The 23,745-nt window shown below is 52.8% G+C and overlaps 1 non-coding gene across 1 annotated transcript; it reads right to left on the bottom strand.

Moving 5' to 3' along the window:
• Positions 1-17,537: 17,537 nt before the first annotated feature.
• TRNAS-GCU (transfer RNA serine (anticodon GCU)) lies at positions 17,538-17,625 on the bottom strand. The gene has a single exon. It is a non-coding gene; the product is annotated as a tRNA-Ser (tRNA).
• Between the last annotated feature and the right edge of the window lie 6,120 nt (positions 17,626-23,745).

The raw sequence follows: 23,745 nt of genomic DNA, 5'->3' as shown, positions 1-23,745 counted from the left end.
CCTAGTGGGTCCGGCAGGGATCAGTCCGCGGTCCGATACTATTCAATATTTTCATGAATGATTTGGAAAATGCAGTGGAGAGCATGCTTCTAAAATTTGCAACTGACACCAAGCACTTAGGAGCACAGGGTTGGAATTCAAAACGCCCTTAACAAATTGGACACTTGGTCTTCTTGAGCCAAACTCCATGGTTGGGCCCCTCTCTCTAGACTGGGCTGAAGTGAAACCCCAGAGCCAAACACTCCTCCCAGGTACCGAGCTCTGACCTTGAATGGTCAGATGCTGCTTAGCACTGTCAGAGCAGCTTTTGCTGGGGGATTCTCCCAGCACTTTCCAATAGCGGGAAAGTATGAAATCCCCATTTGACTGCTGGGGACAGAGCCCTAGAGTGTGGAGCAACTTGCCGAAAGTCCCCCCAGGAAAAGGAAAACAACCAGCAGTGGAACCAATAGGAAACCCAGCAATGGAACTCAGGAGTCCTGGGGGTGTGCTAAGGTGTCCTGATGTCCCGATTTTATAGGGACAGTCCAAATTTTGGGGTCTTTTTCTTATCTAGGATTCTATTACCCCCACCCCAGTCCCGATTTTTCACATTTGCTGTCTGGTCACCCAAGAGTGTGCACATGTGTGGGTCCCAGCTGCCTGCCCCCTTCATTGAAGCAGATGTGCATGGTTACTGCCCTGGGAACTGCAGGGCACCAGTGGACATGGAGTTGGCTGGAGGTAGGGTCTGGCTGCAGGCAGGGCAAGGGATGCGGGGCTGGCTGGCTTCAGGCTGGGGGGTGCATCAGGGGTTGGCTGGAGACAGGGTAGGGGGTGCGGGGCTGGCTGCAGACAGGGGGTGCAGGGCTGGTGCAGGCTGGGGGTGTGTGGGGGCTGGCTGGCTTTGGGCAGGGCCACAGGGGGGAGCGGCAGGAGTTGGCTGGAGACAGGGCAGGGGGTGTGTCAGGGGCTGGCTGTGGGGCTGGCTGCAGGCAGGGCAGGGAGGATGCGGCTGGTGCGGGCAGGGCAGAAGGTGCAGGGCTGGATGGAGACAGAGGATGGCTGCGGGCAGGGCAGGGCAGGGGGTGCAGGGCTGGCTGCAGGCAGGGCATGGGGCAGGGCCCGTGCAAGGATGTTTCATGCCGTAGGCGAAACTTCCACCTTGCGCCCTCCTCCCCCGCGCCCCCGCCCTAAGGCGCCCCACCCGTGGCAGCTCCCACCTCCACCCTGAGGCGCCCCTCTTGTGGCAACTCCCCCGCTCTGCCCTGCAGCACCCCCCCTCGCCCCAGCTCACCCCTGCTCCGAGCACGAGCACCCCAAGCACACCGTGACCGCTTCACTTCTCCTGCCTCCCAGGTTTGCGGCACCTAAGCCTGCCAGGTAGTCAAGCACCCTCCTCTGAGCCACAGCAGCCCTGACAGTTGACAATAGAGGCACCTTAACCCCTGAGTTCCTTCAATGTGTCCCCCTCCGGGGTCCAGCTCTGATCACCAGATACTCGGGGTATGTCTATACCACCTGCCGAATCGGTGGGCAGCGATCGATCCAGCGGGGTCGATATATCGCGTCTAGTGTAGATGCAACACATCGAGTGCTCTCCCCTTGACTGCTGTACTCCAGCTTGGTGAGAGATGCAGGCAGAGTCTACGGGGAGCTGCAGCAGTCGACTCACCACCACTGTGACATTATAAGTATAATCTAATATCTCATTGAAAGGTGACAGGGCCAGAAAGAGTTAATTAACTCACCTCACCGACTGACCTGACCCATGGGTGAACCTTAAGAACTGCTTAGCAAGATATGTAAATGAACAGAGCTTTGAAATGCAAGTCTGCATTGTTAGAAGTAGAAGGGGAGATTTTTGCTCAGGTCTTGTGATGTAAGCAAACAAGTCTTGTCTGTTGCTATAATTTTAATTCAAAGAGCAAAAAAGGAATATTAACATTTATGATGGTACTTGAGTGAAATAGTATTATTGTCTATGTGTCTCTTTGAAGGTTGTGGTAACCTCTATTTGAACTGTTTAATGAATAAATTACCCTGTACTAATTGCCAGGATGTTTGGAAGGAGAGCTAAGCCTATTGTTTTCTCAGGCGGAAAGGCTGCTGGAAATGTATAAGAAGCCTGGGACACGATCCTTCTTCATCTCATATCTGCTTTGGGTTTCAAGACGGGGAAACCTTAAGCCACAAGGATTGTGATCCCCAGTCACTGACTGGAGCCACCCTGAATATGGAAATTGGACTATAACCTATGGACTATTTCAAAAAGGACTTTTGGCTACTACAAGCTCACCTCTACTATGTATCTGAACCTCAAGAATTGAATTCAAGTCTATATGTCTATTAATCTTTTAACCAACATTCTCTCTCTTTTCTTTTCTAATACATTTTAGCTTACTTAATAAGAATTGGCTATAGCATGTATTTTAGGTAAGATCTAAGTTGTAATAGATCCTGAGTATGTGGCTGATCCTTTGGGATTGGAAGAATCTTTTCTTTTATATGATGAAGTAAGATTTTCAGGAATCATCATCATATCTGACAGGTGTGTCTGGACGGAGGCCTGAGGCTGGGTACTTTAAGGGAACTGCGTGGCTTAAACTTCTAAGTAACCAGTGAGGTACTACAGAAGCTGCTTTGTGCTGGCTTGGTAAATCTAAGTATTGAAATCACCACCAGCATTTGGGATTTGTCTGCCCTGTTTTGTTTGCAGTTCACCCTGATTAAGTGACCTCAGCTGGCTCCCACAGGGAGCACCGTCACACCTACATCCAGGCTGTAGGGGTCCGAGGGATCTTAGGGGCCTTGAGGTGCACAGATAACTACGTCCAGGCCGTAGGGGTCCCTGGGGGGCTTAGAGAGTTTTTGGGGGGACACAGATACCAATCTCCAGGATCTAGGGGTCCCAGTGGGGTTTAGGGGGTTCATGGGGGGCATAGATACCTACGTCCAGGCTGGAGGCATCCTGGGAGTCTTAGGGGATTTTTGGGGGCCCAGGATACCTGTGTCCCGGCTGTAGGGGTACCAGGGGGTCTTAGGGGTTCGAGTGGGCACAGATACGTATGTCCAGGCTGTATCGGTCCCAGAGGCGATTAGAGGTTTTGTGAGGGGCACAGATATCTACATCCAGATTGTAGATGTCCCGGCGGGGGGATAGGGGGGTTGTGGGGGTACAAATACCTACATCCAGGCTGTAGGGTTTCCTGGGCGGTTAGGGGGTTTCTGAGGGGCACATATACCTACGTGCACATTGGAGTGTCCTGGGGGGCTTATGGAGTCTATATGGGGCACAGATAACAATGTTCTGGCTGTATAGGTCCCTGGGGGGCTTAGGGGGCTTGTGAGGGGGCACAGATACCTAAGCTCAGGATGGAGGGGTCTACAGGGGTCTTAGGTGTTTGTTGGGGGGGCACAGATACCTACGTCCAGGCTACAGGGGTCCCGGAAGGGCTGAGGGTCTGTCACGGAGTGTGGGGGAGTCCGGTCCTGCACCTCTCTTCCTGGGACACAAGGTGACTCTCAGCCAGCCAGTAAAACAGAAGGTTTATTGGACAGCAGGAGTGAAGGATACAGCAGAGTTTGGAGGCACAAGCAGGACCCCTCAATCGAGTCCTTCTGGAGGTTCAGGAAACTTAACTCCCAGTTTCGGATTCCCTGAATTCCAACCACCTAGACCAAAACCGAAACTGAACTAACTCCCTCCAGCCGGCCCCTTCCTGTGTCCAGCTTCCCTGGCAAAGGTGCTGACCCCCTCCCCCCTGCCTAGCTCACGTTACAGGCTGAGCACGTGTCCGGTCCTAAAGTCACCCCCTGCTCTCCCATCCCCCACACAGACAGTCCCTACTCCATCACAGTAATGCCCAGAGCATTTCCCTCATGGAGCAACAGTGACACTGTGTGGCCACGCAGGGTAATGCACAGAGCATTTCCTGCATGGAGCAACAGTGACACCCTGTGGCCACGCAGGGTAATGCACAGAGCATTTCTCTCATAGAGGAACAGTGACGCCGTGTGGCCACGCAGGGTAATGCACAGAGCATCACACCTACGTAGAGGCTGTAGAGATCCCTGCTGGGGCTTAGGGGTAGTGAGGGGCACAGATAGCTACGTCTAGGCTGGAGGGATTCCGGTGGGGATTAGGGACTTCATAGGGGACACAAATATCTACATCCGAGCTGGAGAGGTCCCTGGATGGCTTAGGGGGTTGTGGTGAGCACAGACACATACGTCCAAGCTGTAGTGGTCCCTGGGGGTTTAGGGAGTTGGTGAGGGGCACAGAAACCTATGCATGGTCTGGAGGGATCCCTGGGGGACTTAAAGAGTTGTGGTTGTGCAGATACCTATGTCCTGGTTGGAGGGGGCCCTGGGGAGCTTAGGGGTTTGTGTGGCATACACATAGCTACAGCCAGGCTGGTGGGGGACCTATGGGTCTTAGGGGGCTTGTGGGAGGCAGAGATACCTATGTCCAGGCTGGAGAAGCCCTGGTGAGGGCTTAGGGGGTTCCTGGAGGTCACAAATATCTACTTCCAGGCTGGAGGGGTTGTGGGGGTATTTGAGAGTTGTGGGGGGGGCACAGATACCTATTTCGAGGCTGTAGGGGTTCCAGGGTTGCTTTGGGGCATTTTGGGGTACAGATACCTATGTCCATGCTTTAGGGTCGCTGGGAGGATCAGTGGGTTTGTGAGGGTGCACAGATACCTACTTCCAGGCTATAGGGATGTTGGTGGGGCTTAGGGGTTTGTGGGGGGCACAGATACCTTCATCCAGGCAAGAGGGGTCCTGGGGGCCTTAGGGGGGGTGGGGGGAGCTCAGATAACTATGTCGAGGCTGGAGGGGTCCCATCGTGGCCTAGGGGGTTTGTGAGGGGCACAGATACCTGCGTCTAGGCTGGAGGGGTTTCGGGGGTCTTAGGAGGGTTGTGGGGTCTGAGATACCTATGTCTAGGCTGGAGGGGTCTCGGGGAGGATTAGGTGTTTTGGGGGGAACAGATACCTACATCCCGATTGTAGGGGTCCCTGGGTAGCTTAGGCGCTTTGTGGGGGTCACAGATACAAACATCCATGCTGTAGGGGTCCTGAGGGTCTTTGTGTGGCTCTGGGGGTCACAGATACCTACCTACAGGCTGGAGGGGTCCTGTGGGTATTAGGGGGTTTGTGGGGCGTACAGATGCCTACATCTGGGCTTGCGGGTTCCCTGGGGGGCTTAGAGGTTTGTGGGGAGCACAGATACCTTTATCCAGGCTAGATGGGTCCCGGTGGGATTAGGGGGTTGTGGGGGGCACAGATACCTATGTAAGCAGAAGCAGGCTGAACTCTACCCTGACATCTGGTGGTGAATTATGGCGAGTGTGGAAAAGAATTTCAGGGGCTGATCGTGTTTGCATAGGCACACCCACCCCGCCTGACATGGCCCAGGTTGAAGGGCCCCTGCACCTAGGGATAGGGGCCCTACGGGTAAGGCCCCTGGAGTTAGGGTTAGGGGCCGCACAGTTAGGGCCTCTGGAGCTATGGTTAGGGGCTTCACGTGTAAGGCCCCTGGAGCTAGGTTTACGGGCCCCATGGGTAGGGCCCCTGGAGCTAGGGTTAGTGGCCCCAGGTATGGGGCACTTGGAGTTACTGTTAGGGGCTCCACGAATGGGACCCCTGGATTTAGGATTAGGGACCCCATGGGTATGGCCCCTGGAGCTAGCGTTAGGGGCCCCAGGGGTAGTGCACCTGGAGCTAGGGTTAGGGGTCCCACAGGTAGGACTCTGGAGCTAGTGTTAGGGGCCCCACGTGTAGGGCCTCTGGAGCTATGGTTTGGGACCCCTTGGGCAGTGTCCTTATAGCTAGGGTTAGGTGCCCCAGGGGTGGGGCCCCTGGAGCTAGGGTTAGAGATCTCACGCTTAAGGCCTCTGGAGCTAGGATTAGGGGCCCACTCGTAGGGCCCCTGAAACAAGGGCTATGGGCCCCACGGGTTGGGCACCTGGAGCTATTGTTCGGGGCCCCAGGGATGGAGCCTCTGGAGCTCGGGTTAGGGGCCCATGGGTATGGCAACTGGAGCTAGAGTAAGGGGCACAGGGGTAGGGCCCCAGGAGCCAGGGTTAGGGGCCCCACGGGTAGGGACCCTGGTGGAGTAGGGACTATCTGTGTGGGAGATGGGAGAGCAGGGGGTGACGTAAGGTGAGGGACAGGACCTAAGCCTGTAACTCGAGCTAGGCAGCGGGGAGGGGTCAGCACCTTTGCCTGGGAAGCTGGACACAGGAAGGGGCCGGCTGGAGGGATTTAGTTCAGTTTTGGTTTGGAGCTGGGTTATTGGAATTCAGGGATTCCCAAACTGGGAACTAAGCTTTCTGAACCCCCAGAAGGACTCGATCGAGAGGTCCTGGTTGTGCCCAAAAGCTCTGCTGTATCCTTCGTTCCTGTTGGCCAAAAAAACCTTTTGTTTTACTGGCCGGCTGAGTCACTGTGTGTCCCAGGAAGAGGGGTGCAGGACCGGATTCCCCCACACTCCGTGACATAAATATCTGTGCCCCCCACTAACCCCCTAAGCCCCTCTGGGACCCCTGCAGCCTGGACGTAGGTATCTGTGCCCCCCACGAACCCCCTAAGCCTCCCAGGGACCCCTTCAGCCTGCATGTAGGTGGAACCCTTCTGCCAGGCTGAATTGATAGCAGCAAGGACTGGGTTCAATACATAGGGGTCCCTTCCCTACTACGTAATGCAAACCAGCTCGAGCCCCCACCCAGTGACATGGGAAAATTTTACATACGCACCCCTAGGTGCCTCAAAGAGGCGATACTTCCCCTCTCGCAAGCACAGAGTCTGGGTGTAGCAGAAAATGTTTAATAACGTGAGATAAACAACATAGCATTAAATTGGGAAAACACCTCAATTAGGCCGTGTCCTTTTCCCTGGGCTCTTGAGTCTAGCAATCCCCAAATCACCCCAAGACTCCAAAGTCCAATACCTCAAATGTTTCAAGAGTCCAGCAACCCCAAAATCACCCACAGTTGCGCAACCCCAGAGTTCAAGAGTCTATCTGCAGGGTTTTTCCCCCTGCCAGCCTGGGTAGAAAGGAGCACTTTACGTGGTCCACTGCTGACTGCCCTGCCTCTCTGTGGGATTCTGCTTCCGCCTTCCCCATGAACTGCTCAGCTCGGTCCACCAGCTACTCTGTTCTGCCAGCCGACCGGTGATCTGCTCCAGCTGTCCTAAAAAACTACTCAGCTCACCTCACTCCGTGGGCTATTCCAACCATCCCACAAACTGCTTCTCTCTGTCAGCTGCTCTGCTCCACAATATAACTTCAGACTCTCTTACTGGCTAACAAAGCTCTTTAGTGATTTCAGCTCAGGAACCTAAAACTTCAATTGTTAAAAGAATCAAATTTCAGCTTTACTCTTCAACTGCTAAAAAAGAAAAAAGTGCAATTCATGTTTTTGGTTCACCCAAGGAGCTCACTCCCTTGTCTAGCGAGTGCCACTCAAGTGATGGTGAGAATCCCTGTCTCAAAGCAGTTTCACAGTTCCTCATCCACACAATCAGGGTGACAACACTCCACATCTCATGCCCCAACAACAAATAAACCGGGGATACCACAGCTGCCAAAGCAGCCATCCCAGGCTGTCGTTGCCATGTCAGGAGGGGTGGGTGTGCCTATGCAAACACGATCAGTCCCTGAAATTCTTTTCTACACTCTCCATAATTCACCACCAGATGTCAAGGTAGAGTTCATCCTGCTTCTGCTTACATAGGTATCTGTGCTCCCCACAACCCCCTAATCCCACCGGGACCCATCTAGCCTGGATAAAGGTATCTGTGCTCCCCACAAACCTCTAAGCCCCCCAGGGAACCCGCAAGCCCAGATGTAGGCATCTGTACGCCCCACAAACCCCCTAATACCCACAGGACCCCTCCAGCCTGTAGGTAGGTATCTGTGACCCCCAGAGCCACACAAAGACCCTCAGGACCCCTACAGCATGGATGTTTGTATCTGTGACCCCCACAAAGCGCCTAAGCTACCCAGGGACCCCTACAATCGGGATGTAGGTATCTGTTCCCCCCAAAACACCTAATCCTCCCCGAGACCCCTCCAGCCTAGACATAGGTATCTCAGACCCCACAACCCTCCTAAGACCCCCGAAACCCCTCCAGCCTAGACGCAGGTATCTGTGCCCCTCACAAACCCCCTAGGCCACGATGGGACCCCTCCAGCCTCGACATAGTTATCTGAGCTCCCCCCACCCCCCCTAAGGCCCCCAGGACCCCTCTTGCCTGGATGAAGGTATCTGTGCCCCCCACAAACCCCTAAGCCCCACCAACATCCCTATAGCCTGGAAGTAGGTATCTGTGCACCCTCACAAACCCACTGATCCTCCCAGCGACCCTAAAGCATGGACATAGGTATCTGTACCCCAAAATGCCCCAAAGCAACCCTGGAACCCCTACAGCCTCGAAATAGGTATCTGTGCCCCCCCCACAACTCTCAAATACCCCCACAACCCCTCCAGCCTGGAAGTAGATATTTGTGACCTCCAGGAACCCCCTAAGCCCTCACCAGGGCTTCTCCAGCCTGGACATAGGTATCTCTGCCTCCCACAAGCCCCCTAAGACCCATAGGTCCCCCACCAGCCTGGCTGTAGCTATGTGTATGCCACACAAACCCCTAAGCTCCCCAGGGCCCCCTCCAACCAGGACATAGGTATCTGCACAACCACAACTCTTTAATTCCCCCAGGGATCCCTCCAGACCATGCATAGGTTTCTGTGCCCCTCACCAACTCCCTAAACCCCCAGGGACCACTACAGCTTGGACGTATGTGTCTGTGCTCACCACAAACCCCTAAGCCATCCAGGGACCTCTCCAGCTCGGATGTAGATATTTGTGTCCCCTATGAAGTCCCTAATCCCCACCGGAATCCCTCCAGCCTAGATGTAGCTATCTGTGCCCCTCACTACCCCTAAGCCCCAGCAGGGATCTCTACAGCCTCTACGTAGGTGTGATGCTCTGTGCATTACTCTGCGTGGCCACACGGCGTCACTGTTCCTCTATGAGAGAAATGCTCTGTGCATTACCCTGCGTAGCCACACAGTGTCATTCTTGCTCCATGAGGGAAATGCTCTGGGCATTACTGTGATGGAGTAGGGACTGTCTTTGTGGGGGATGGGAGAGCAGGGGGTGACTTTAAGACCGGACACGTGCTCAGCCTGTAACGTGAGCTAGGCAGGGGGGAGGGGGTCAGCACCTTTGCCAGGGAAGCTGGACACAGGAAGGGGCCGGCTGGAGGGAGTTAGTTCAGTTTCGGTTTTGGTCTAGGTGGTTGGAATTCAGGGAATCCGAAACTGGGAGTTAAGTTTCCTGAACCTCCAGAAGGACTCGATTGAGGGGTCCTGCTTGTGCCTCCAAACTCTGCTGTATCCTTCACTCCTGCTGTCCAATAAACCTTCTGTTTTACTGGCTGGCTGAGAGTCACCTTGTGTCCCAGGAAGAGAGGTGCAGGACCGGACTCCCCCACACTCCGTGACAGACCCTCAGCCCTTCCGGGACCCCTGTAGCCTGGACGTAGGTATCTGTGCCCCCCCAACAAACACCTAAGACCCCTGTAGACCCCTCCATCCTGAGCTTAGGTATCTGTGCCCCCTCACAAGCCCCCTAAGCCCCCCAGGGACCTATACAGCCAGAACATTGTTATCTGTGCCCCATATAGACTCCATAAGCCCCCCAGGACACTCCAATGTGCACGTAGGTATATGTGCCCCTCAGAAACCCCCTAACCGCCCAGGAAACCCTACAGCCTGGATGTAGGTATTTGTACCCCCACAACCCCCCTATCCCCCCGCCGGGACATCTACAATCTGGATGTAGATATCTGTGCCCCTCACAAAACCTCTAATCGCCTCTGGGACCGATACAGCCTGGACATACGTATCTGTGCCCACTCGAACCCCTAAGACCCCCTGGTACCCCTACAGCCGGGACACAGGTATCCTGGGCCCCCAAAAATCCCCTAAGACTCCCAGGATGCCTCCAGCCTGGACGTAGGTATCTATGCCCCCCATGAACCCCCTAAACCCCACTGGGACCCCTAGATCCTGGAGATTGGTATCTGTGTCCCCCCAAAAACTCTCTAAGCCCCCCAGGGACCCCTACGGCCTGGACGTAGTTATCTGTGCACCTCAAGGCCCCTAAGATCCCTCGGACCCCTACAGCCTGGATGTAGGTGTGACGGTGCTCCCTGTGGGAGCCAGCTGAGGTCACTTAATCAGGGTGAACTGCAAACAAAACAGGGCAGACAAATCCCAAATGCTGGTGGTGATTTCAATACTTAGATTTACCAAGCCAGCACAAAGCAGCTTCTGTAGTACCTCACTGGTTACTTAGAAGTTTAAGCCACGCAGTTCCCTTAAAGTACCCAGCCTCAGGCCTCCGTCCAGACACACCTGTCAGATATGATGATGATTCCTGAAAATCTTACTTCATCATATAAAAGAAAAGATTCTTCCAATCCCAAAGGATCAGCCACATACTCAGGATCTATTACAACTTAGATCTTACCTAAAATACATGCTATAGCCAATTCTTATTAAGTAAGCTAAAATGTATTAGAAAAGAAAAGAGAGAGAATGTTGGTTAAAAGATTAATAGACATATAGACTTGAATTCAATTCTTGAGGTTCAGATACATAGTAGAGGTGAGCTTGTAGTAGCCAAAAGTCCTTTTTGAAATAGTCCATAGGTTATAGTCCAATTTCCATATTCAGGGTGGCTCCAGTCAGTGACTGGGGATCACAATCCTTGTGGCTTAAGGTTTCCCCGTCTTGAAACCCAAAGCAGATATGAGATGAAGAAGGATCGTGTCCCAGGCTTCTTATACATTTCCAGCAGCCTTTCCGCCTGAGAAAACAATAGGCTTAGCTCTCCTTCCAAACATCCTGGCAATTAGTACAGGGTAATTTATTCATTAAACAGTTCAAATAGAGGTTACCACAACCTTCAAAGAGACACATAGACAATAATACTATTTCACTCAAGTACCATCATAAATGTTAATATTCCTTTTTTGCTCTTTGAATTAAAATTATAGCAACAGACAAGACTTGTTTGCTTACATCACAAGACCTGAGCAAAAATCTCCCCTTCTACTTCTAACAATGCAGACTTGCATTTCAAAGCTCTGTTCATTTACATATCTTGCTAAGCAGTTCTTAAGGTTCACCCATGGGTCAGGTCAGTCGGTGAGGTGAGTTAATTAACTCTTTCTGGCCCTGTCACCTTTCAATGAGATATTAGATTATACTTATAATGTCACAGTGGTGGTGAGTCGACTGCTGCAGCTCCCCGTAGACTCTGCCTGCATCTCTCACCAAGCTGGAGTACAGCAGTCAAGGGGAGAGCACTCGATGTGTTGCATCTACACTAGACGCGATATATCGACCCCGCTGGATCGATCGCTGCCCACCGATTCGGCAGGTGGTCTAGACATACCCCGAGTATCTGGTGATCAGAGCTGGACCCCGGAGGGGGACACATTGAAGGAACTCAGGGGTTAAGGTGCCTCTATTGTCAACTGTCAGGGCTGCTGTGGCTCAGAGGAGGGTGCTTGACTACCTGGCAGGCTTAGGTGCCGCAAACCTGGGAGGCAGGAGAAGTGAAGCGGTCACGGTGTGCTTGGGGTGCTCGTGCTCGGAGCAGGGGTGAGCTGGGGCGAGGGGGGGTGCTGCAGGGCAGAGCGGGGGAGTTGCCACAAGAGGGGCGCCTCAGGGTGGAGGTGGGAGCTGCCACGGGTGGGGCGCCTTAGGGCGGGGGCGCGGGGGAGGAGGGCGCAAGGTGGAAGTTTCGCCTACGGCATGAAACATCCTTGCACGGGCCCTGCCCCATGCCCTGCCTGCAGCCAGCCCTGCACCCCCTGCCCTGCCCTGCCCGCAGCCATCCTCTGTCTCCATCCAGCCCTGCACCTTCTGCCCTGCCCGCACCAGCCGCATCCTCCCTGCCCTGCCTGCAGCCAGCCCCACAGCCAGCCCCTGACACACCCCCTGCCCTGTCTCCAGCCAACTCCTGCCGCTCCCCCCTGTGGCCCTGCCCAAAGCCAGCCAGCCCCCACACACCCCCAGCCTGCACCAGCCCTGCACCCCCTGTCTGCAGCCAGCCCCGCACCCCCTACCCTGTCTCCAGCCAACCCCTGATGCACCCCCCAGCCTGAAGCCAGCCAGCCCCGCATCCCTTGCCCTGCCTGCAGCCAGACCCTACCTCCAGCCAACTCCATGTCCACTGGTGCCCTGCAGTTCCCAGGGCAGTAACCATGCACATCTGCTTCAATGAAGGGGGCAGGCAGCTGGGACCCACACATGTGCACACTCTTGGGTGACCAGACAGCAAATGTGAAAAATCGGGACTGGGGTGGGGGTAATAGAATCCTAGATAAGAAAAAGACCCCAAAATTTGGACTGTCCCTATAAAATCGGGACATCAGGACACCTTAGCACACCCCCAGGACTCCTGAGTTCCATTGCTGGGTTTCCTATTGGTTCCACTGCTGGTTGTTTTCCTTTTCCTGGGGGGACTTTCGGCAAGTTGCTTCACACTCTAGGGCTCTGTCCCCAGCAGTCAAATGGGGATTTCATACTTTCCCGCTATTGGAAAGTGCTGGGAGAATCCCCCAGCAAAAGCTGCTCTGACAGTGCTAAGCAGCATCTGACCATTCAAGGTCAGAGCTCGGTACCTGGGAGGAGTGTTTGGCTCTGGGGTTTCACTTCAGCCCAGTCTAGAGAGAGGGGCCCAACCATGGAGTTTGGCTCAAGAAGACCAAGTGTCCAATTTGTTAAGGGCGTTTTGAATTCCAACCCTGTGCTCCTAAGTGCTTGGTGTCAGTTGCAAATTTTAGAAGCATGCTCTCCACTGCATTTTCCAAATCATTCATGAAAATATTGAATAGTATCGGACCGCGGACTGATCCCTGCCGGACCCACTAGGTACACCCTCTCCGTTGGACAGCCAAACATGGAGAAGGGCTCCTGGAGTCTGGGCTTTCAACCAGCTCTGCACCAACATTACACTGATTACAGCTGGACTGCATTTCCCTCGTTTGCTTGTGAGAATGTGCTACGGGACTGTGTGAAAAGCCTTAGCAACCCCAAGCTAGATCCCATCTACTGTTTACCCACCTCCACCAGGCCCAAAACCCTGCCAAAGAAGGAAAGAGGATTGGTTTGGAATGATTTGTTCTTGACAAATCCATGCTCACTAGTCCTAAGAACCAAACTATTCTGTAGGTGCTGCTGACAAACTGAGTGCTTAAGAATGTATTGCAGGATCTCTCCAGCAATGGCAGTGAGGCTAGCTAGTCTGTAAGTCTCAGGGGTCTCTTTGTTCCCCTTTTAGAGAAAGGTCCTGTCTTGTTCATGGATGGGAAGATGTTCTTTTTCAGGGATCTCAGACGAGAACTGGGGCACAGCACCTGGTTTGTCAAGGCCACAAAAAAGGAGGCAGGAACCTCTTCTCTCCTGCTGGCAAAGAACCCCAGGTACCTGAAAGACAGGGACTCACATCCCTGAATGGGCTTTTAAAAAGGCACTGGTTAAAGATTGGCCCCGACCATTTCTTGTTTCCATAGACTAGACATTTTAGCAAACTTTAGAATTCCTTGGTGCTAAACACTGTGAAACTCCCCTTTCTCCTTCACAGAGGGCTTTAACGCCCCTTATCTCACTCAGGCTCACAACTGCCCGGAGTTTGAGAACTGTCCCTGTTCCCATTGGACTGATGGGAGGAGCCTGAGGTGCAGAGAAGGGAAGTGACCTACCCAAGCGCCTACACAGTAAGGTGGTGGCAGAGCCAGAAAGAGAAGCCACCAGTCCTGACTCCTGTTCTAACAGACAATAACCCCCCCAGAGGCAGGGATAGAGCTCAGGAATCGAGATGGTGGGGAAATTTCATTGAATCCATTTCTGTCAGAAAATCCCATTCAGGCTAATCCGGTTTGTTTCTCAAAATCATAACAAGTGGGATGAAAGTTCTTTGCAAAAATATTGTATTGCAAAACAAAAGCATCTCCTGTTTGTCAGAGTGTGTTAAATTGTCTCCTCGCACACAAAGAGGAGACACTTAGATCTCAAACATTAGATAAGATGCTTCAGTCTGAGCTAAGTCATTGCTGCTCTTAACAATTTCAAAATAAAAAAATGCAAATAAAATAGACTATTTCAGCTATTCTATTACGTGTTAATCTGCTCTGAGTAAACGTGATAGGACACCTCATATTATGCCCTACTCCTAGTGACACTCTCCAATGGATCCCCATCCTCCACCCACCGTCAGGTAGGTAAGAGCGGATCATTATTATTTCTACTTGAAAGAGGGAGAAGCTAAGGCTGAGAAAGGAGAATTGACTTGTTTTAGGTCACACAGCCAGTCAGAGGCAGAGTTGGGAATAGGACCCAAGAGCCCTGATTTTCAAACTACCCATTGGATCTTGAATTTCAGACACTGAATGACCTGAATAAAGTGCTCTCAGATGAGCTCCAGACCAACAACAGTGACAGTAACTATTCAGCAAGTATTTGAGGAGAACTGCAATGTTAGAGAGAATCATGAACTGCTCAGAGACAACTAATGCAGAGAAGCGGCAAAATTCATCAAACATAGAACTGGTTTTGACTTATAAAGAGAAAAACAAGGACCTGAGTCTCCTCCCTGTCAATAACCCCCGGCTCAGCCAATCAGGGTAGAGACTGAGGATGGGAGGCTGAGGGATCTCACCAGAGAGCCCAAAGGATGGCCCAGGTCACCAGTGGGGATCACTTCCCGAGCAATAGTTCAGCCTCACATTTTTGGGTAGACCTCCCACAGTGAGAACTGCAGAGCACTGCCCTGCAAAAAACTAAAAAAAACCACACACACACTCTCTCTCTCCCCCTCCCTCCTGGTGTTGGGAGGGGAACAGGTAAAAGGACAAAGGAAGCAAGAGAAGAGAAAGGAGGGAGGGAGCGATGGAGGAAGAGGTGAAACAAAAAGGACAAACCCTAATGTCCCCAGTGATTCTAAGGGACAAAATCCCAGGTGCAGAATAAAATTCTGCCTCCTTAAGCTCGTGTTTTCCATGCCTCGAATTCACCTGTCACCAGATGGATCAGACTGAACAGCTTTCAAACCTCCAGGAGGCTCTTACCTTCTAAACAGGGACGGCTGTTTTCTAGTAAAATCACTAAAAGGGAAGGAGAAACCTCGAAAGAGGTTCCTCCTGGTGCTCACGTCCGTGAACCCGAATACTCTCTCAGTCCTCAAAGAGAGACCTGGAGAAGGAGACTTGCTGAAGCAAAGCCACAGGGGTCTCTGAGGTTTCCCTGGCCCCTCACCCCTGTCCTGCCTTGCTGATGTCAGCATCTCTCTGTGAGGTCACCACCTCCCCACCACCTTGGACCAATAAGTCTTAGGTCCTGCAAAAGGCCTTTGTGATGTCACTGCCACATCCCTCCTTTGCTGTGCCAATGTCCTGCCCCTGGCCTGGACCTTTGGAGGTTTGAGCTACTCCCTGTGGATCACCCCACTCAAGGAGCGTTCATTCTAGTCAGCAAGCCGGCTAGACAGGAAAACATCAGACGCTGCTCCCAATGCTACACTCAGTTTTTCAGAAATTAGTCGACTTTCTGGCCAGAAGAGACCATTAGATCATCTAATCTGACCCCCTGCATGTCACAGGCCTCCTGTATGACACAAGAGCTACTTTGGGGGCAAACACATTCAAGAAAGGCATCTAGTCTTCATTAAATGACATCAGGAGATGAAGAATCCACCCCTTTCCTTGGTAGCTTGTTCCTGTGGTGAATCATCCTCGCTGTTGACTATTTGTGCCTTAGTTGTAATAGGAATTTGTCTCTTTTCACCTTCCAATCATTGGGTCTTGTTATGCCTTTCTCTGCTAGATTCAAGAGCCCTTTAATAACCAATCTTTTCTCTCCATTAAGGCACTTCAACACTTCAGCGAAGTCACCTTTCAATCTTCTTTTCATAAGCTAAACAGGTTGAGCTCTTTCAATAGCTCACTAGAAGGTATTTTTCTCCAGCCCTCAGAACATTTGGTAGCTCTTTGCTGCCCTAGCTCCAATTTCACAACATCTTTTTCAAATGAGGACACCAAAACTGAAAGCTATTCCAATATCAGTCTCACTGATGCCATGTCACCTCCTGTGACGTTATTGACATAATCTGTAACTGTATAGATCACCGTTGCGACCACTGTTCTATATTTGCAGTCAATATTGTAGAAAGGTTGTTTTGTAAGGGGTCTATGGAGAGGTTCTGATTGGCTGATTATAATGATGCTATCTCTAGATGTGTATCATTTTTGTAGTTGATGTTATGAATATTGGCTCTATGCTGCCCATATTTCAAACTTGTGCCATAATGGGGGACAAAACAGCTACCTTGTTAGAAGTGGCTTTGCCAATAGATGGAACCTGGGATTTAAACTCCCAATGATCGCACTGTGTTTGGGATCCATTTGAATTCCTCTCCCAGGTCTTTGACACTTTCATCTCCACTCATAGCGACTCTGATAGAGGATTAAAGAAGTCAAAGCATCATCTCCAAGCACAGACAACGGAGAATGCTTCATCACATGACACTTTGAGAAGTGGATGGATAGAACGTGATGAAGATAAACTCTGCCTGGCTCAGACAAAAGATAACAGTTGTGCAGTGATGAGGAAGGAGGGAATCTCTGAGTCACCCGTCCACGGTCGTGTCTTCACAGTGCTCCCAAGCTGGAGAGTGAAGAACCCCCTCGGTCCCACCGTGAGACTGAGGAACAGGAGGCCTGTCACCCCCATTCCTGCCGTCCTGCATTCCTGGTGTCCAGCATCCCAGAGGGCCTCCGTGCCAGCAACGAAACCCAACCGTCGTCTGGACTCCCCAGTGCTCCTCCTCAACGGTTCTAAATCAGCGGGAGAGTGGAAGGTCCTGGGCGTCGCGCCGGCACCTGGGATCCACTGCACCTGAACAGTGGGGAAAGGTTTCTGTGTTGGGGCATTGTTTAGTGTTTTCTAGTTTCCAAGGGAGGGTTTATGGGCCTGAGCGTTAAGCTCCCAAACCCAGTCACTGTTTCATTGTATTCATTAAGTTTGCATTTTCCCCTGTTCCCCCAGCTTTCTGTACCTTTACCCTGACTACACTTACCTTTGTTTGTGCCAAACCACCTTGTCTCCTCTTTATTTTATTTACACCTCAGAAGGAGGGAGGCAAAATCCACTGGTGATAGAGACAGGAGGGAGTCGAGTTTGTATCTCCTGAGAAAAGGGGCTTTTTCCTTTCCTATTTCTCCCCTACCATTTCTAACATTTTCCTTTGAAGCGTTGCCTTATTCAGCTTGAGGAAACATTAGCTTTTAAGATAAAAACTACGAAATACAGAACTAGAGACATTTTTTAGAAATCTGGGATTTAGACATTTTATTTAAAGCCGGGGGGGGGGGTGTTGGAGTTTCTGAGAAGGTTTTTGTTTGCAAGAAGCAACATTGTTGTGTCTGTTATTGTACCAAGTGGGGAGATGGTTGTCTATAAAGGAAGAGTCAAGACTAAATGCATCCAGTGAGAATGGGATTTGAACCCATGCATGCAGAGCACAATGGATTAGCAGTCCATCACCTTAACCACTGGGCCACCTCATCTGAGCTGTAACAAAAGGGACAGGAGGAGAAATCTAAGGCCGACAGAGATAGGGACACGAAGGAGTTTTTAAATACTAAGCGTAAGCAGGGTCTGAATGAGCTCCCCCCTCACATCTAGTGAGGAGCTGGGGAAAGACTTCAGGAACAGACCGTGTTTGCATAGACACACCTACTCTGCCTAGCTATGCAGCATGATGGGGCCGCTTCCCCAAAATGACCAGTTTGGGATGGTCTTGGGTTACAAATCACTTTAGGATTGAGTGGAATAAAATGTTATTCTCCTTCCTGTATGAGTGAAGGGCAGCAGAACAGACCTAGTCCATCCTGATGGAGGGGTAGATGGGTGAGGAATAGCTTTTATTGGACTGCAGAGAAGGATTGAGGACATCACGCTAAAACAGTGGTCCCCAAATATTTCACATTGTGCCCTCTTAGCCATGGCTGTGGCCCCTCGGAAGCCACGGTCGAGAAGCAGGGCTGGGAGTGGGGCTGTTGCTTGCTGGGGAGAGGGGTGCGGACAGGGGCAAGGGGGTCATCGCTGGGCTGGGAGCCAGAGGCCCAGACTGAGGGTGGGGTTGGGGAAGAGCTGGGACAGAGTGGGGCTGAGTGGTGCTTCCTCCCTGCCCTCCATGGGGGCTGACTCAGGCCCTGAGGTGCCCCCATGAATGTTCCTTTGTGTCTCCCTAGGAGTCATACCCCACATTATGGGGACCACTGAACCCTACTCGCTAAGCAGGGGCTAGTGATGCCAAAGCCCAGGGAAAGGGAGAACAAGTGTGGGGGCCCCAGCACCAGAACCATGCACCCCCTTCTGTCTGTGGCTCTGCCCCCTTCCACCCATAGCCCCATCCACTATCACCTCTGTTCCACCCCTTCCCCCACCAGCCCCACCCTGTCACTCCTTTACCCCTGCCCCGCTGCGGCCCTGAGACCAGAGAAGCTCCGTACCCCTGCTGCAGCCCCTGGGCCGTAGCAGGGAGTGGGAGCTCCTCCAGCCCTGGGGCTGACATAGGGGAGACTTTTGCAGGGTGGCCTAATTTGGCCGGGGTCCCAGTCATGGGCCCCACTGTCCCCTTGGTGATGCAAGGTTTGGGGAGACTGAGCCCCCCCGACCTCCATTACGTGCCGCCCAGGCTACCGCTGCTCAGTGTGGGGCCAGTCTCCCTGTGTTTTCTGCTGCTTGTGCTGGGGAGCCTGGCCGGCACTAGGGGTGGGGCCCCCAGCAGCCACCCAAGGCTCCAGGGGGTCAAAGGGCACCGTGTGGCAGTGCAAAGGTGCTCACTGCTCTCCCCTGCCCCAATGCTCCTCCATGGGCCCATAGAGGGTTGGGGGGAGTGAGGAGCAACACTATGTGCTCCATGCGTCCTGGTCACTTTCCCCACCTGGGCTGTGCTGTGAGGGGAGCATCAGAAGCTGCTGCTCTCTGCCCTCCCCTTATGCAGCCCAGCTGAGGAAAGTGACCTGGATGCAGGGAGCTCGGATGACGTCACTTCTCATCTCCCCACCCCCACAGCCCCTAGGGGTACCCGGAGGAGCAGCATCCCAGGGAGGAGCAATGCTAGCTGCTCCATGCACACAGATCACTGTCCGCACGTGGGTGCAGGAGGGGGCGCAGGGGTTGGGGACAAAAGAGCGGGGGAAGGGGTTGGGGTGAAGAGGGTGTAGGAGAGGGGCAGTGGCTTGTGGCACAGGAGGGGGTGCAGGGTTTAGGGGTGAAGGGAATTCAGGAGGGGACAGTGGCTGGTGGCACAGGAATGGGTGCAGGGGTTAGGAGTGAAGGGGGTGCAGGAGATGGCAGTGGCTGGTGGCACAGGAGGGGGTGCAGGGGTTAGGGGTGAAGGGGGTGCAGGAGAGGGTCAGTGGCTGGTGGCACAGGAGTGGGTGGAGGGATTAGGGTGAAGGGGGTGTAGAAGAGGTGCAGGGGTTGGGGCGCAGGGGTTAGGGGTGAAGGGGGTGCAGGAGAGGGTCAGTGGCAGGTGGCACAGGAGGGGGTGCAGAGGTTAGGGGTGAAGGGGGTTCAGGAGAGGGGCAGTGGCTGGTGGCACAGGAGGGTGTGCAGGGGTTAGGGGTGAAGGGGGTGCAGGCGAGGGGCAGTGGCTGGTGGCACAGGAGGAGGTGGAGGGGTTAGAGGTGAAAGGGGTGCAGGAGATGGCAGTGGCTGGTGGCACAGGAGGGGGTGCAGGGGTTAGGGGTGAAGGGGGTGCAGGAGAGGGGCAGGGGTTGAGGCGCAGGGGTTGGGGTGAAGGGGGTGAAGAAGAGGGTCAGTGGCTGGTGGCACAGGAGGGGTGCAGGGGTTAGGGGTCAAGGGGGTTCAGGAGGGGGCAGTGGTTGGTGGCACAAGAGGGGAGTATGGGAGTTAAGGGCAAAGGGGACACAGTGTAAGGGTTAGGGCACAGGAGGGGGCAGGAGTTGGGGTGAAGGAGGCACAAGGGTTGGGAGTGCCGGAGCTAGGGGGTAAAGGGAGAGGGGGATCGTCTAGGGGTGATGGGGAAGTGCCAAAGTCTAAGTTTTACCCAAGGCACCATTTCCCCTAACGCTGATCCTTGGTAACATTTCTTGCTGGGACGGGGAGGGGAGAGAGATGAGGCGTTTTCTCTCTGTTTCTTTCCTCTCCATTTTTTGCTCCTTCGTTCAATTCCAGAATCCTCCCTTGTGTTTCAGACTGTGCAGTGACGCCCTCCCAACCCCAGGCCTCTGGAGCCTTTGGAGCAGAAAGATCCCAGGAGCTGAGGGTGAATCCAGGAGTGAGTAACTGGCAGGAAGGAGTCCTAGCAGTTCTTCTGGAAGCACAGGTGAGGAATGACTCCCCCTTCCCTAGATTCTCCCCATGGGAACAGGGAGGGTTGTGTGATAAATTCCTGTAACTCTTCTGCCCCTCTGAGTTGGCAGAAACAAGGGCTGGGTTCAGTATCTAGGGGTTCTGCTTCAATAAAACAATACAAAACTGGCTCGAGCCCCCACCCAGTGACCTGGGACAATTACACATCACCCCCCTGGGTGCCTCTAGGAGGCAATACTTCCCCTCTTGCAAGCAGGGAGTCTGAGCCGCTCCACTCCACCAGCCATTCCATGAACCACTCCAGTGGTCCCTGCAAACTGCTCTGCTGGGGCAGCAAAGAGCCACCAAATGTTCTGAGGGCTGGAGAAAAATGCCTTCTAGTGAGTAGTGAAAGAGCTCAACCTGTTTAGCTTATCAAAAGAAGATTGAAAGGTGACTTCACTGAAGTGTTGAAGTGCCTTCAGGGAGAGAAAAGACTGGGTATTAAAGGGCTCTTTAATCGAGCAGAGAAAGGCATAACAAGACCCAATGGCCGAAAAGTGAAAAGAGAAATTCATATTACAAATAGGGCGCAAAAATTCAGCAGTGAGGATGATTCACCACAGGAACAAGCTACCAAGGAAAGTGGTGGATTCGCCATCTCCTGATGTCATTTAATGAAGACTAGATGCCTTTCTGGAATGTTTTTGCCCCCAAAGTAGCTCTTGTGTCATACAGGAGGCCTGTGATATGCAGGGGGTCAGATTAGATGCTCTAATGGTCTCTTCCGGCCATAAAGTTGACTAATTTCTGAAAAACAGAGTGTAGCATTGGGAGCAGCGTCTGATGTTTTCCTGTCTAGCTGGCTTGCTGCCTAGAACGAACACTCCTTGAGTGGGGTGATCCACAGGGAGTAGCTCAAACCTCCAAAGGTCCAGGCCAGGGGCAGGACATTGGCACAGCAAGGGAGGGGTGTGACAGTGACATCACAAAGGCCTTTTGCAGGACCTCAGACTATTGGTCCAAGGTGGTGGGGAGGTGGTGACCTCACAGAGAGATGCTGACATCAGCCAGGCAGGACAGGGGTGAGGGGCCAGGGAAACCTCAGAGACCCTTGGGGCTTTGCTTCAGCAAGTCTCCTTCTCCAGGTCTCTCTTTGAGGACTGAGAGAGTATTTGGGTTCACGGACGTGAGCGCCAGGAGGAACCTCTTTTGAGTTTTCTCCTTCCCTTGTAGTGATTTTACTAGAAAACAGCCGTCCCTGTTTAGAAGGTAAGAGCCTCCTCGAAGGAAGGGGTATCATGGGGTTGTCACAGTTCAGATGCCAATGCCCCACCGCCCCCACTGTAAGGAAGCTCCTGCCACCTGCTCTGTGTTTGCAGGGCGGGAGAGAGCAGCATCCACGGCAGAGATTTGCTCCTGGCTGCCGGAGCAGAGCAGCAGGCTTAGCTGTCAGAACTTCCTGGAGCTATGAAAGGGGAGGGTCCCATGGCTCTGTAGCAGAATGCAGGGCAGGCGAGTTCACGGCAGGCATTATGGGATACTGGAGGAGGCCAGTTATGGTTATATAATGAACGGCAGCATCTACACTGGCACTCTGTCCCTTTAAGTTTGCTGCAAAAAGCTCTAGGCCTCTCATCGAAGTGGTTTTATTTTGTCACCAAAACAGGGCAGTTTTGTCACCAGATGTGGCATTGCAGTGTGTACACCAGCCACGAGCTGCCGACCGAAGGTGGTCAGACACTGTGTTTTAACCAGATGCAAGCACCATGGCTTAGCTGGCTAAAGCACTTGCCTTGTAAGCAGGAGATCCTGGGTTCAGGTCCCTAGGGGAGTGGCTTTTGGGGTACATGGTATTGGCTACTGTCAGAAGACAAGATTCAGAGCTAGATGGGCCTTCGGCCTAGCCCAGTGTGGTTTTTCTTATGGTTTAAATTATGCTCAGAGCCACTGATAATAGAGTTATTGAAAGTTTGGGAGATAAGAGCTGATAGGACAGTGGTCCAGTCCCCTCGCAGCTGACCCCCTCCCTCTGAGACAGGGGCAGGTCTGAGCTCTCGCACCAAATGCTCATTGTGGCTGCCAGAATCTGTGGGCAGCTCATTTAATTTGCATTGAGGGTTGAGTCCTGCTTTGTGCCCAGTGTCTGAGAATGAAAATCCTAAACCGCCCTTTGAAACAACAAAAGCAGCAGGACGTGTTATTGTCCCTGCCCCAAAGCAGACAGACCAATGGAGAAATGCCACTGAGTCCACGGTAATACTCCACTGCCATTTTACCTTTTTTGCTTGCTAAACTCCCTCCCAACCTTGTGGGGTCCCAGACCCCGGTATTGAGCCTGAGCTGAGATGTCTACACTGCAAATTTACCACCCCACGGCCCAAGCCCCAGGAGCCGGAGCTGGCATGGGGCAGCCCTGGATGTTTCATTGCAGTGTGGACATAGCCTAGCATTATGTCTACACTGCCATTAGCACACCCAAGTCACTATTCTCAAACCCTGGGTCAGCTGATTCAGGCTTGTGGGGCTTGTGCGACAGGGTAATAAAATTACAGTGTAGACACTTGGGCTTGAGCCCAGCCTCTGAGACTCCACAAGGGGTGAGGGTCTCCGAGCCTGGGCTCCAGTCTGAGCCCAAATGTCTACACTGCAGTTTTTAGCCTCACAACCTGAGCCCCAGGAGCCCAAATCAGATCATCCAGGCCAGCCAGGCCACAGGGATTTTATCTCAGTATAGCTGCACTCTCAGGGTACGTCTACATTGCAATGCAAGCCCAGGGTTAGCAGAAGTCATGTCAGCAGCCCCAACACATAAACCTAAACTATGAGGAAAAGACCCACCCACAAATAAGCTGGGCAGTGTCCTTCTCCCTAAGGTTCGTAAGTCCAGCAACCAAAAGTCATTTAACATGAGCCATCTCCTCTCTGCACCCCACTCACAGCTCTTGTCCTTAGTCAGTGCAAGCCCAGAGGTGCCTCTGTAGAGTTCATCTGCCATCCTGGGTGGAAAAGGGGGAAAATAAGAAGGCACCGTACTCACTATGTTGTCTAGGGACTCACTCACCCCTCCACAGCCACCCTGTCCTAAAGTTGGTCTAACACATAAATTTTAGCATGAGGACTCAGGCCCCAGCCCACTTGGCTTTGGAACCAATGTCCCCTGCCTAGCAAGTGCTATTGAATTGAGGGTGAGTCCCTCCATCTGGGTCTGCCAAGCACAGTTCTGCTGCCCTCGATTCACACAACAAGGACAACAACCCTTTATTTCTCCTGTCCCAATAACAAGGAGACTGGGAATCCAACACCAGCCAAAAGTGATCATTTTGGCAAGCAACCCAACATATTCCCAACATACTGTAAAA

The sequence above is a fragment of the Gopherus flavomarginatus genome, chromosome 6 (assembly GCF_025201925.1).
Source record: "Gopherus flavomarginatus isolate rGopFla2 chromosome 6, rGopFla2.mat.asm, whole genome shotgun sequence".
NCBI classification, from domain to species: domain Eukaryota; kingdom Metazoa; phylum Chordata; order Testudines; family Testudinidae; genus Gopherus; species Gopherus flavomarginatus.
This window is presented reverse-complemented; position numbering and strand designations above follow the sequence as displayed.